General features: G+C 46.4%; 1 protein-coding gene and 1 long non-coding RNA gene across 5 annotated transcripts in view; one reads left to right on the forward strand and one right to left on the reverse strand.

The window, feature by feature from the left end:
- LOC121011748 (uncharacterized) overlaps nt 1-4,800 on the forward strand; it is a 35,118-nt gene extending 30,318 nt beyond the window's left edge. For all 4 annotated transcript variants that reach the window (XR_005781735.1, XR_005781736.1, XR_005781737.1 and 1 more), the window contains 2 exons: nt 3,814-3,907; nt 4,500-4,800. This is a non-coding gene — a long non-coding RNA (uncharacterized LOC121011748). The remainder of the gene's footprint in view (nt 1-3,813; nt 3,908-4,499) is intronic.
- The window catches only part of LPGAT1 (lysophosphatidylglycerol acyltransferase 1), a 114,826-nt gene extending 105,377 nt beyond the window's left edge, over nt 1-9,449 (reverse strand). Inside the window, exon 1 of the mRNA XM_040446389.1 lies at nt 9,112-9,449. The gene's annotated coding sequence lies outside the window, so the exon portion shown is untranslated. The remainder of the gene's footprint in view (nt 1-9,111) is intronic.
- Between the last annotated feature and the right edge of the window lie 3,337 nt (nt 9,450-12,786).

Genomic DNA, 12,786 nt, shown 5'->3' on the forward strand with positions numbered 1-12,786 from the left:
TGGTCATGATGTGTTGTCCTTTTATATACTGTCAGATTTGATTTGCTAAAATTTTGGTCAGAATTGTTTATATCTGTTTATGAGAGACATGGCTTGAAGTGAAAGTGAGAAGAAATTTGAAAGAGGAAGAAATGGAAGTAAGCTGAGAAAGGAAGACATGACAGATGGGAGAATAATGAGCAGAGGTGGGAAAATGTCAGAATAGGTTTTGAAAACAATCCAGCAATTCATCTGGCTGGATAGCCACATACAGGAAATCAAGTGGTGGGGAATGTGGCTGGTAAACTAGGGAAGAGAATGCACACTTCATTTGGGAGATGAAGTCAAACGCCGCTGAAAGTCATTGTTGGACATAAGGGGATGAGCGAGCCAGAAGCAGTGTGTCATTTGAAGTGTACCAAACAGAACCTAGAGAGCAGTAGGGAGGCCCTTGCAATCGTCTGGTTAGAGGTCACTAGAGCCTAAGCCTGCACGTGGTCGGGGGAGGAGAGGAAGCAAGGGACAGAGGAGGAGATCCAGCCCAGATGTTAGATTATCTCCACCTCCTCTTTGGACACCTGAAGAACACCAGCAGGACTTATTCTATCAACTGGTGATTGGAACCAAGTGCTGAAGGCAAATCTGAAAACTACTGGTCGTCTGCAGGTTCAGCTCCCTGGGTTCCCGCTGGATCCAGGCCTGGCTGGTTGGCCCCAGACAGTACACAGCTATTAGCGGGGCACAGGAGGCCCAACCCAGAAGGACTCGAAGCATCTGGTTTGAGTCTGATGTCTACTCTGGGATGGGAGGTGGTTCAGTTTAACAGAGGAAACGTGGGAGAGGGCCAAGGGGGTTCAGGGAGCAGAACTGTGCTCACTCAGTAGGGGCTTGAGGCATCTCTTTTGGGTTTGTGGTCGCAATGCAGGATCAGAAGCAGAAGCTGACAGGAAGGACCTTCCTGGAAGGAGCCATTGTCAGACCGGAGCTTATCCCACCACAGAGGTTAGAAGGGAACAGAGAAGGCTTGGGGAAACATGGCATGTTGGACATTTATTCTTGGTCCTTTGCCTCACACCGGCTCCCCAGGTGTGTGAGAGGCCCTATATTCGTGAGTACACTGGGCAGTCGCCCACAATGTCCTCCTGGGAGTTGCCCCTCTAAATTCATTCTTCCTCCAAGATGACAGCTTTTACTTTCGCAGCAGAGGCAGGTGTCTCTAATGAGATGCTGGCATTCCCTGGGAGAGGATTAGTACGTCAGCGTACCTGACCATCTTGACAGGGGCACGGATATGTCTGGGAAGAGATAACGTAGTGCATGGGACGGACTGATGAGGGGAGGAGAGACTACATCTGAGACATTGGGCCGAGGAAGTGAGGATGGGTGTCGTGAGAGCACTGAGGTGGGTGGCATTGGCAACAGAAGGAGCCCCCAGTTCACAGCTTCGCTCCAGCCTCACCCTGTAGCTTCGTACAACTCTCCTCCACGTTCCCTTCTGTGGTGGCTTTGAATTAGGTCCACTAATTCTTTGATCAACCACCGTTCAGTCGGCGAAGGGAGTTTGATTCTCTTCCCCTTGGTTATGGGCCAAACTTAGTGACTACTAATGGACAGAGTATGGCAGAAATAACTGTGTTACTTCCAGGACTAAGTCATATGGCTTTCCTCTTGGTTGCTCTCTCTTGAATCCGTTGCTCTGGGGGAAGCCAGCTGCCATGTCACGAGGAGAGGTCCACATGTCATGGAGCAGGGACCTCCTGCCAACAGCTCTGTGAGTTCAGCCACCATACGAGTGTATCCTCCAACCCCAGGCAAGCCTTAAAATGACTGCAGCCCCTGCTGACACCTGACTAACCCTGAGTAGAACCCTCCTGCTAAGCTGCTCTCAAATTCCTGACCTAAAGAAACTGAGATAATATGTATTTGTTATTTTAAGCCACTAAATGTTGTAGTGACTTGTTATTCAGCAAGAGATAACTGTTATACCTCCCAGTATACAGCCTCAATCAGCTGCTTCAGCAAATATGATTCAGTGGCCCTTAGCATGGAAAGGCCTAGCAAATAAAGATTATTGAGTAAGACCAATCTCTGTATTTTACACAGTTAAGGAAAACGAGACCCTATCTGGAATAGGGGCTAGAGTGCTTCGCTTTGTTTAATTTTGCCTACTTGAAGTAATACTTTTGAACTGTGACATGGAAAGTTGTATGTTGGAGTATACAGATTTATGCACAGCCTGAGACAGAGTTCATAATTCAGCTTATAAACACCAGCTTTTGGCCTTGCCTATGATGGAGAATTTAAAGGGGCATAACACCAGAATTATAAAGTGTGCCATGAGACATGCTGACTGGGGAGTAAATCCATGGAAAAGCTGTTTCCGTTAGCCCGGAGGTGTCTCAACAAGAGGATAAATCTCAAAACTGGTAACAATCCCCACCGACTCGCCAGGGTGGAGCAGTGTACCCTTTCTCCATCTATTCTGATCCCAGGAAGGTGGCTCTAGGTCCACTGACCTGACCCCCCACCCCGCCTGAAGAAGGGAAGAAGAGTCTGGCTTGATAGGAATGAAAACAAGCGAAAATGGAAGGCACAGTCTGAGGCAAGTGCCGTCTAGCTCAGAATTCTTGGATGACCTGGACCAAACAGGGATAGCTAGGGCAGGATAATCAAGTCCATCAGGGCAGTCCGTGGACATATCTGAGAGGTCCCTGAGGGCAGCCCTCACCAGTGCTGTCAGGGGCTTCCTAACCTGAGCCCGTGGAACGTTGGACCTAGAAGCGATTGAGAATTAGGACAGCAGCTCCGAAAGTGCTGGGGAAGGAGGCAATTGTGGATATCTCTTCTCTCACCTGCTCTCTTCTCCTTCCCCAGCAGGTGGGAGCATGCAAGTCCATCACCTCTGCTCTTCTAAGGCAAGGGTAGGAGGCTGGCACAGACCCAGAGACCTCAACTTCCTCAGGCAGCTTTCCCTCTTCCCTGTTTCAGATGTGATCCCTCCACCTTCTGAGAGCTCACTCTGCTGCACCTGTACCTGCCTTCCAGCACCATGGTGTCACATCACACTTTGTATTTTTTTTAAGTTGTTCGTTTATTTATTTAAGTAATCTCTACACCCAACGTGGGGCTCCAACTCATGACCCTGAGGTCAAGAGCCACATGCTCCTCCACCTGAGCCAGCCAGGCGCCCATCGTATTTTGTGTTACTGTGTTGTATTCCCTCATAGCGGATACTGTGGTGTGCCAGATCCCCACCTCCGGGGCTGAGGAACAAATCCCCCCAACTTCTGGGGAGGTCGCCTGCTGAAAGCTCATCGCTGAGTCCCTCCCCAGGAATTTCCCTCCCCCGAAGGGAACCGTCTTGCCCAAGTATTCTCCCTCCCAGGAGGGGGAGGCCCACACCCAATGACATTCTACAAAGGCACATCTCCCTCGCCTCAATTCTGGACCTCTCTGAAGGGCCATCTCACTTCAGAGCTTCCTATGGAATCACATTCCACTTCAGCTCCCTCTTCTAAGTGATTTTTAGTGGCAGTGCCTATAGCCTTATTGGAGCTGCATTTCTGCTCTAATGGGTCCCAGTCAACTTTCCCAGCAAGAGGTTGTGAGGCAGGTCCTCCAGTGGGTTGGCATTTTACTCTTCCAACAACCTTCTGCTCTGCTTGATCAGTCTTGTAGCCACCCCTCCCCTCCCCCCGCCATGTTATAGCCGCCTTCCTAACCCCCTGGGGAATACCAGAGGCCATCTGCGGCATTGGGTTCTAGATTACACAAATCCAGGAGGTCAAAGTTCTTAGCTGGGCTCCTTGTTAACATTTATTTTTGTATCCCCAGAATCTAGCACCAAGTCTGGCTCGAAAATGTTTGCATGAAAGAATGAACGGACGAAATGATGACTCTCACTCCCTGGGATGGTGAAAGCCCACAGGTAGGTTAATCTGGCAAGCATGGTGCCTTTGGTCATTCTCTGCAGACAAGAAGCATCAGCCTGAGATCCTTAATTCTTCACCCAGAGCACAGCGACCTTTACAGATTTTTCTCTTCTGTACTTTTTCCCTTTCAAATGCAAACACCAACACCATGCTTCCAGGAGCAGAGGATTCCTACCCTGAATGACTCTATTATGTTTGAGCCCCACATCATCGGCACTACGGAGCAGGTCACACAGAGCTCCCCCATTCTCCCAGGTGGGCCCTGCCCCCACCCCTGGGGTTTAGTTCCCATCAAAACCTCCCAGGAAAGTCCCATCTTCACCCCCAGTGCGGGCACTCTCTAAGCCAGGCTCGGCTGACAAAGGCCCCTCAGTTTTCCCTTTCCTAACCAAAGTGTCTAGGGTGACAACCCCCACTCTCCACCCCAGCCCCAGGGGAATTCATTCCGTATTCAGTTATGTTCGTATACTCATCAGATGAGACTCCTGTTCTGTAAATCCAGGAGATATTCATTGTTTTGATTGATTTAAAGTGACTGCCTATCTCTTCTCTGCTTAACTGATTTTAATTTCATTTCTTTTATTTCAGATCCATGATGCCCTCCTCATGGCTCATCTCACTGTTAACTTCTCGTTTCCTCTGGGGCCCCCAAAACGGTATGTAAGGATGGCTTTCCTTTTAAATGCTCAGTACTGTTGACTGCTCATGGGGCACAGCCTAGCCTACCAGGTAGCTAGTGAGCCACTTCTTTTTTTTTGTTGGTTTCAGCTTTATTGAGATATGGTTGAAATATAACATTGGAAGTTTAGGGTGCACAGTGAGATGATTTGATACATGTAAATACTGTGACGTGATTACCACGAGATTAGTTAACTCATCTATCACCGGACACTATCGCCATTTTGTTGTTATGTTTGTAGTAAGAACATTTAAGATTTGGTCTCCTAGCAACTTTCAAATATAGAATACAGTTTTGTTAACTAGAGTCACAATGCCATACAGTAGGTTTCCAGAACTTCTTCATCTCATGGCTAAAAGTTTGTGCCCTGACCTACATTTTCCCCATTCCCCAGCACCCCCACCATCGTACTCTGTTTCCATGAGTTTGGCTTTTTTAGATTCTACATATAAATGAAAATATGCGGTATTTGTCTTTCTCTGTCTAGATTATTGCACTTAGCATAACACCCTCTAGGTTCATCCGGGTCGTAAATGGCAAGATTTCCTTCTTTTTTATAACTGAGTGATATTTCAGTGTGTGTGTGTGTGTGTGTGTGTGTATACAGTATTTTATTTATCCATTCATCCATAGACACTTAAAGCTGTTTTCATATCCTAGCTGTTGTTTTTTTAAGCTCTTTAAAACATTTTTTTCTGTTTATGTATTTTTGAAAGTGAGAGAGAGCATGTATGCGTGCATGAGTAGGGGAGGGGCAGAGAGCAGGCTCCAGGCTCCACGCTGTCATCACAGAGCCCAATGCAGGGCTTGAACTCACAAACCGAGAGATCACCACCTGAGCCAAAGCCGGACACTTTGCCAACTGAGCCATTCAGGTGCCCCTCATATCCTGGCTATTATAAATAAAGCTACAATGAACATGAGAGAGAAGATACCTCTTCAACATAGTGATTTCATCTCCTTTGGATATATACCCAGAAGTAGGATGGCTGGACGATATGATATGGTACTTCTATTTTTAATTTCTTGAGGAGGCTTCATATTGCTTTCCATAGTGGTGGCACCAAGTAACATTCTCACCAACAGTGCTCCCTTTCCTCCAGATCCTCACCAGCACTTGCTATCCTAGTGAGCCAATTCTGATCCTTCTCTGCCCTTCCCTTTTTCCCCAGTTACTGGCTCATTCAATAATCAAGTATGGAGCACCCAGCAAGGTTCAGGTTCAGAGCCATCTGCTCTGACATATGGATACATATGTCTTGGCGGACCCTACCTTCAAGAACCCACAGTGAGGGAGGCATGGAAGTGTGATGTGGTCAGGGCAATGAGGGAACAACCCATTTAAGAGGATGGAAGAGGATAGTGACCTTGGGAGGTTTCCTAAGGGAGGAGATACCCATTTGTCATAAAAGATTAGTAGGTGATGGCCTCATGGAGAGGAGAAGATATGAATATCCATTTATGATTCGATCACTAAGTGTGTTTTGGGACCTGCCACATACCAGACAAAGTTCTAGGTGCTGGAGAGATAGCAATGAACAAAATAGAAAGTTCACACTCCTGGGAAGAAACAGACAATAAGCAACATAAATAAGTAAAATATATACTATGTCATAAGGTGATAAGAGTTATAGAGAGGAAAATAAATCAGGGAAGGGGATTTAAGTATGCATGTGTGTAAGGGGGTGACTCTTAAAAATGGTAGTTTTGGGGCACTTGGGTGGCTCAGTTAGTTAAGCATCCTAAATTTTTTTTTTTTTAATTTTTTTTCTTCAACGTTTATTTATTTTTGGGACAGAGAGAGACAGAGCATGAATGGGGGAGGGGCAGAGAGAGGGAGACACAGAATCGGAAACAGGCTCCAGGCTCTGAGCCGTCAGCCCAGAGCCTGACGCGGGGCTCGAACTCCCGGACCGCGAGATCGTGACCTGGCTGAAGTCGGACGCTTAACCGACTGCGCCACCCAGGCGCCCCAAGCATCCTAACTCTTGATTTTGACTCAGGTCATGATTTGAAGTTCACGGGTCTAAGCCCTGCATTGGGCCCCACACTGACAGCGTGGAGCCTGCTTGGGAGTCTCTCTCCCTCTCTCTCTGTCCCCCTCCCCCAAAATACATAAATAAACTTCAAACAAAATGGTAGTTTAAAATGGTAGCTAGGGAATGCTACTCTATTTTTGCCAATCCCTTTTGTCTTCATGGTGGTTTAAACTATTTGCAAAGTGCTCTTACATCTATTAGCTTATTCAGTTCTGAAAATAATCCCACAAAGGGGTAGGAAAAATTGGTCTCCTTGTCTCTGTTGCTCCCTGTATTTGTTTGCTAGGGCTGCTGTAAAAAGCACCACTTCGTGGCTTAAACAATAGAAATGTACTTTCTTATAGCTTTGGAGGCTGGAAGTCCGAGGTCACGCTGTGGGCTGGGTTGGCTCCTTCCGGGAGCTATGAGGGAAGCACTGCTCTGGGCCTCTCCCTTTGGCTTGGACATGGCTGCCTTCCTCTTGTATCTCTTAACCTAGTTGTCCCTCTATTTGTGTCTCTGTGTCCAGATTTCTTGTTGCTATGATGACTCCAGTCCTATAGGATCAGGTCCCACCCTAATGCCTGATTTCGACTTGATTACCTCTTTAAAGGCCCTATCTCCAAATCAGGCTACATTCTGAAGTACTGTGGGGTTAAGATCCAACACGTGAATTGTGATGGAGGTAGGAGGTGAGGGACACAGGTCAACCCATATCACTCCTCAAATTACTGACCTTTGCATTTCACAAGATACATGGAAGCTCTTATCGAGCTGGTTAGCTCGAGGCTAGAGGTACAAGACAGCCTACACTATGCATGATCACTCTCAATTCATAAGCCTACTTACCTAAGACCATTTATCCAGGAGTGAAGTCACTTTACATGAAGGGTTCTACTTGACTCATTTGGAAAGCCAAAAAAAATTTTTTTTAAAGGACCCAACAGATCTAGGTTGAATTAGATTTTGATTCCGGATCAGCCACCTCTTTTAACTCTGAGTAACCCTGAAAAATCCAGACTAAGCAGGGCCTTGAGTGAGCTGCTAAAGCTAAGAAAGCCAGCAGAAAGAACAAGAGAGAAAGGACTGATTAAAAGGGATATGAACCCAAGAAGGAAGGAGAATATTGAACAAAGGGGAAGTAAAGAGGGCAGGGAGCTGCAAACCCTCTGGCCATGTCAGAAATTATACCTCTTCGCTGGAGATTAAGTAACATACGCAAATGTATTTTGAAAGGTTGAAAGTGTTACAATTGTAAGGCGTTCTCTTCTGAGGTAGAAAAACAGGGCATTGTCCCCTCTGGAGACTGGTACAGCCAGATTTTTCTGGCAGACTGCTTCCTAGTCTTGCCTTCATTTAATTTCGTCATCACAAATAGAATATCATAAATCTGGGAGTTGCCAGCATCCATCGTCATTGCGTTGAGGAGGTTGCTCTTTTTAATTAACAAGTGTGAAAATTTCCAAGTCACGCTGACCTCCATGCTAACTTAACTGGGAGTGTCAGGTTGGAACACTGCTTTCTCCTGAGGTCCTGGCTTAACTCTTACTGTAGAAGTCAAGAGAGTTGGAATTAATGTCCCTGGCTCTCATATCTCACTCCTGCCTTGTCTACGACCCCTGCAAATAGCAATTAGCTGTGTTGCAGAGCCTTCCTCCCAGTGATTCTCAAAAGCAACCCAAGGCACACCTGATGGACCTCAAACTGACCTGAGAAAGTTCACCTTCTCGTTAGTCCTTTGGGACAAACTATTTACAAATGCATCTGATTGCTTTTATGTACATCTAAGACCTACTTAGTAATAGCATGCTAAGTGAATTATGAAAGGTTAATCTAATTTGGAATTCATAAACCAGAATCAACGAGCTACTAAATTCTATTGAGGATTCTAATTTAATATTCCACCAAGAAGTCTGGCTCTCAGAGAAAGTTCTGGTGGACCCTTGCCCACTTTCTCTGGATGGCGCTTTGTCATTACTCCATACTGCCCTGTGTGAGTTGAGGTCTTCAAGTGCTGCCACTCTTGCTTCTAATTATAATTACTGTTAACTTTGCTTCATCATTATCAAGTTAGTTGTGATGTGTTTGGTTAAAGCGACTAGCGTTGCATAGTTGTTTCAACTGTATTTTTTGGCTTTTAATTTTCCAGTAATTAGACTCAAAGACCATCATGCATTGCTGTTTGAATATGAATCATTTATGCCCTAATTGCTAAAGCATGTGTACACTTAATCTCCCAAAACATACTTTGTAATGGCCCCTCAATAGTATTCTTGAATTATTTTTCCATTAGTACATGGGAAAGGAAGAGATTGATTGGCTATGGACTACTTGCCCGGCTTAGAGTGGGCTCAAGGAGGAAAAAGACAAGATTGAAAACCACTGTTTTAGACTCTGGGAAGAATCAACTAAATTTACTGCATGTTTTGCAAGTAGCTTGTAAATGGCACGTACAAACTCATTTCCCTTGGTAAATGCCTGGGAAATAAATATCCACACTTACCTTTCTCCAACCGCTACTTGGCTGCAGGCTCACTGTGGCTGGAGCAGGAAGTAATGGCGTCCAACGGATCAGGTGGCAGAGTGGTGATCGGCAGTGGGGTGGGGCCGACCTCAGAGCAAAGGTTTCGGGGCAACTCTAAATTTGATTGGCAGAGTCACAAACAACGCTGAGCTCTACAAACAGTGGCCACTGCTCGAAGCAATAAGTTTCTGTTCAAGTTTGTGATAATTGCTGGTTGCACATCAATGAATGGCCAGTGCCCATACAAGTCCAAAGTGACTTGAGGAGACCACTCTGGGGTTAATCTGGGCATCCAAGTATTCGGAATCCCCCAAAGCTGGCCCCGGGCTGACTTGAGGCATAATCACTCCCCTGTACATCCCACTGAATGTTCCTTGTATCTACGTTATAGCGCTGTGTTCTGCTTTGCTTTGTAGTGGTTTATAAAGGTCTAACTTCCTTGCAGACTTTGTTTCTTTGGAGCAGGACCAAGTTTTACCCACCTTTAGGAGGCAGCTTGGCAGAGGGCCAGCAGCAGAGGCCAGGAGATCAGAGAAACCTGGAGAGAATCTTGGCTCTCCAGTGACTGACTAAATAAATGACTTATACAAGGAGTGATACCCAAAGGTGTTGCCAGTTTACATTTATGACTTAACCCAGAGACTAAAATAGTTTCAGATTACTTCCCTACCCGCTCTCATAAATAGATAGATAGATGGCTGGCTGGCTGGCTGGCTAGATAAAGATATCTATCTCAATCATTCTTTCTACACACACACACACACACACACACACACACACACACACACACACAATCAGCTCTGCTTCTTTCTGTAATTGCCCTGATTTTCTCCTACTATAAATGAGCTTCCTCCATACAAGTGGTGGCAGTGGTTTCAAATACTTTGATTTCTTTAATTTCTGCTCAGCAACTCAGAGGGAAAGAGGACTTCTCTTTCTCCATATTAGTATATATGAGCCCAAAGAAGTCTCTGATTAGCCATATCTGGGTTGTATGACCACCCTTGGGAGGGGAGAAGGACTTTGTATTGGCAGTCCCACCGGAATCTACTGGTGCAATGGGGAGAGGAAATTCCCTAGAGGAAAGGGTCTTTGTAAATGCTGTTAACAAAAATAAGAATTGAGGTGTGTGGGGGGGGGGGGGGGGGGGGATGGGGGGAGGGAGCGTTGTTTATTCTGACACAAAATAGCAGCCATCTATTTCAATCAACAGGATGCTATATGTAAGGCAACAGGGCCTGGTACGAAAATAGACATTAAACTGAGCCACCCATGTCTTCCATTTTTGGCAGCTTCCAGTCCCTCTGTTCTTGGTGTCTCCTACCTCCTTTCTTAAGTATTTTTGTCCCAGGCACACCCAAAGTTACTTCTGGGACTGTAGGGAAACTGCAGCCAAAGGGGACACAAAGGACCCTGCCCCGCTTGACTCCATCCAGGAGCAGGAGAGAAAATATGCTTTCATTCTGGAATAGAAGGAAGGCTCACAGGGAAATCCGAAAGCTGCAGTGGTAAAGGAAAGTGAGCAGGGAGGCCATTATCAGGCCTACTCTCTTAGTGCTTGAGGAATCGTGAGCCGGGGCACAGCAAGTCCCATCAAAATTAGTGGCAGGATGGGGTGCCTGGGTGGCACAGTTAGTTGAGTGGCTGACTCTTGATTCAGGCTCAGGTCATGGTCTCATGGTTCTGGGGATTGAGCCCCGTGCTGGGCTCTGTGCTGGCAGCACAGAGCCTGCTTGAGATTCTCTGTCTCTCTCTGTCCACCCCTCCCCTGCTTGCTCTCACGCTCTCTCTAAAAAATCAATAAATGTGGGCGCCTGGGTGGCTCAGTCGGTTGAGTATTTAACTTCGGCTCAGGTCAAGACCTCACGGCTTGTGAGTTCGAGCCCCGCGTCGGGTTCTGTGCTGACAGCTCAGAGCCTGGAACCTGCTTCGCTTCTGTGTCTCCCTCTCTCTCTGCCCCTCCCCTGCTTGTGCTCTTTCTTTCTCTCTTTCAAAAATAAACATTAAAAAAAAAATCAATAAATAAACTTTTTTTTTTTTTTAATTACAGGAGAAAAAGAATTAGTGGCAGGGTTCAGGGAAGGGCCAATAGACTGATAGGTGGGGTTTCCTTTCTCCTTCCCCTCCTCCCTCTCCTCCTGCTTCTTCTCTTCTCTGCGGTTTTTCCACCGTATCAGGGAACTCAAGGCAGTGTTTCTCCCCTTGCCAGAGGCTCGGCACAAAGAGTGCCCCACTCAAGGGCTGAGGTGTTTAATCAGGAAGCAGAGAGTGATTTAACTCAGGCCCAGATAAGGCCTGGGGGTGGAGGGCATGCCAGGTTTCAATCCAGTAACCTGCACGGTGGGGCTTTGCTCTGAGTCCGTGACAGAGAAGACACCTGTGGAGGAGGGGTTGCTGACAGACCCAGGCTTGGGTTTGAGCAAGTTGGCCCTGGTGACGGACTCAGAGCCAATGGGAACCATTTCCCCAGCACTGGGAAGAGTCAACACCTACACAAGGGTTTGTACTGAGTCCGTGATGATTTTCTGTTTCTGGTTTTGTTTTTGTTTTTCCGTCAGAAGCACACTCCAATAAGACTGGAAGTGCAGAGAGAAAGAGATAATATATGGTTTCCCCAGTGCTCGGCCATAGCCGGGGGCTGAGTGATGCAGGAGGTTGGGGACAGGAGAAAGTAAACGATGGAAGTTTAAGGCCCCCCTCCCAGGCAGCTGTGATGTACAGAAAAGAGAAGGGATGTGGAATCAGGAGATCTGAATTTAAAGTCCGACTCAACTTCTTACTCACTGGGTGATCTTGGACAAGTTACTTGGCTCCTCTGTGCCTCAGTTTCCTCATTGGAAAGAATAGAGACAATAATATTTCAAAGGGTTGTTATCAGGACGAAAAGAGTAAATACTGCTAATGTATTATTCCATTTCTCTGGGTCTACTAACTTCCTCAGGAAGCTGGAGAATGTAGTTGTTAAGGGTTTCGAAGGTGGAATTTGACAGAGCTGAGTTTAAATGCCCATTTTGAATCACAAATAGAGATATTTACGTCTGGAATGATCAAATACCTGGGATTTGCTTCAAAATAATGCAGGAAGTGGAGAGCCAGCGGGGTCTCACAGAAACCAGACTGGCCAGAGGTTGATAATTATTGAGGCCGGGTGATGGAGACATGGGGGTTTATCAGAGAATTGCCCTACCTTGTATATACAGGCGGTCTTCACTTTGCATGGTTCTGATATGCATGGATTGCGGTTGCCATGGTTGAGTTAGATAACAACAGTCCGTCCACAACACAGTTCAAATTTCAGTTACCACGGTATATTAACCGTGAGTAATTGCGTAGAGCACACGTTCTGCTGCCAGCTCTTCAGTGCTCAAATCACTGCATAAAAACCCGACGCATGTCACGATCAGTGAGCTGTCCCATCACTTCTTTTAAAGGCTGTCGCTTGGTTGTTGGTCACTGCCCATCTGTTGTTGGGCTCATTGGCAGACAGGGACTCATGTGCTGAGTTGCCTGCCTGTCCCCCAGGAATAAACCCACACGACATTGTACAAAAATGGATAATCGAAAGAGAGCATTGGCCGACAGAGATGGACATGCACCAGAGACATGGAAAGTGATAATACTGAAGGTGAAATGGGCGATCACGACTGTGGGTAT

Source organism: Herpailurus yagouaroundi, unplaced genomic scaffold, assembly GCF_014898765.1.
Source record: "Herpailurus yagouaroundi ecotype Mexico unplaced genomic scaffold, PumYag 195, whole genome shotgun sequence".
Classification (NCBI taxonomy): Eukaryota; Metazoa; Chordata; class Mammalia; order Carnivora; family Felidae; genus Herpailurus; species Herpailurus yagouaroundi.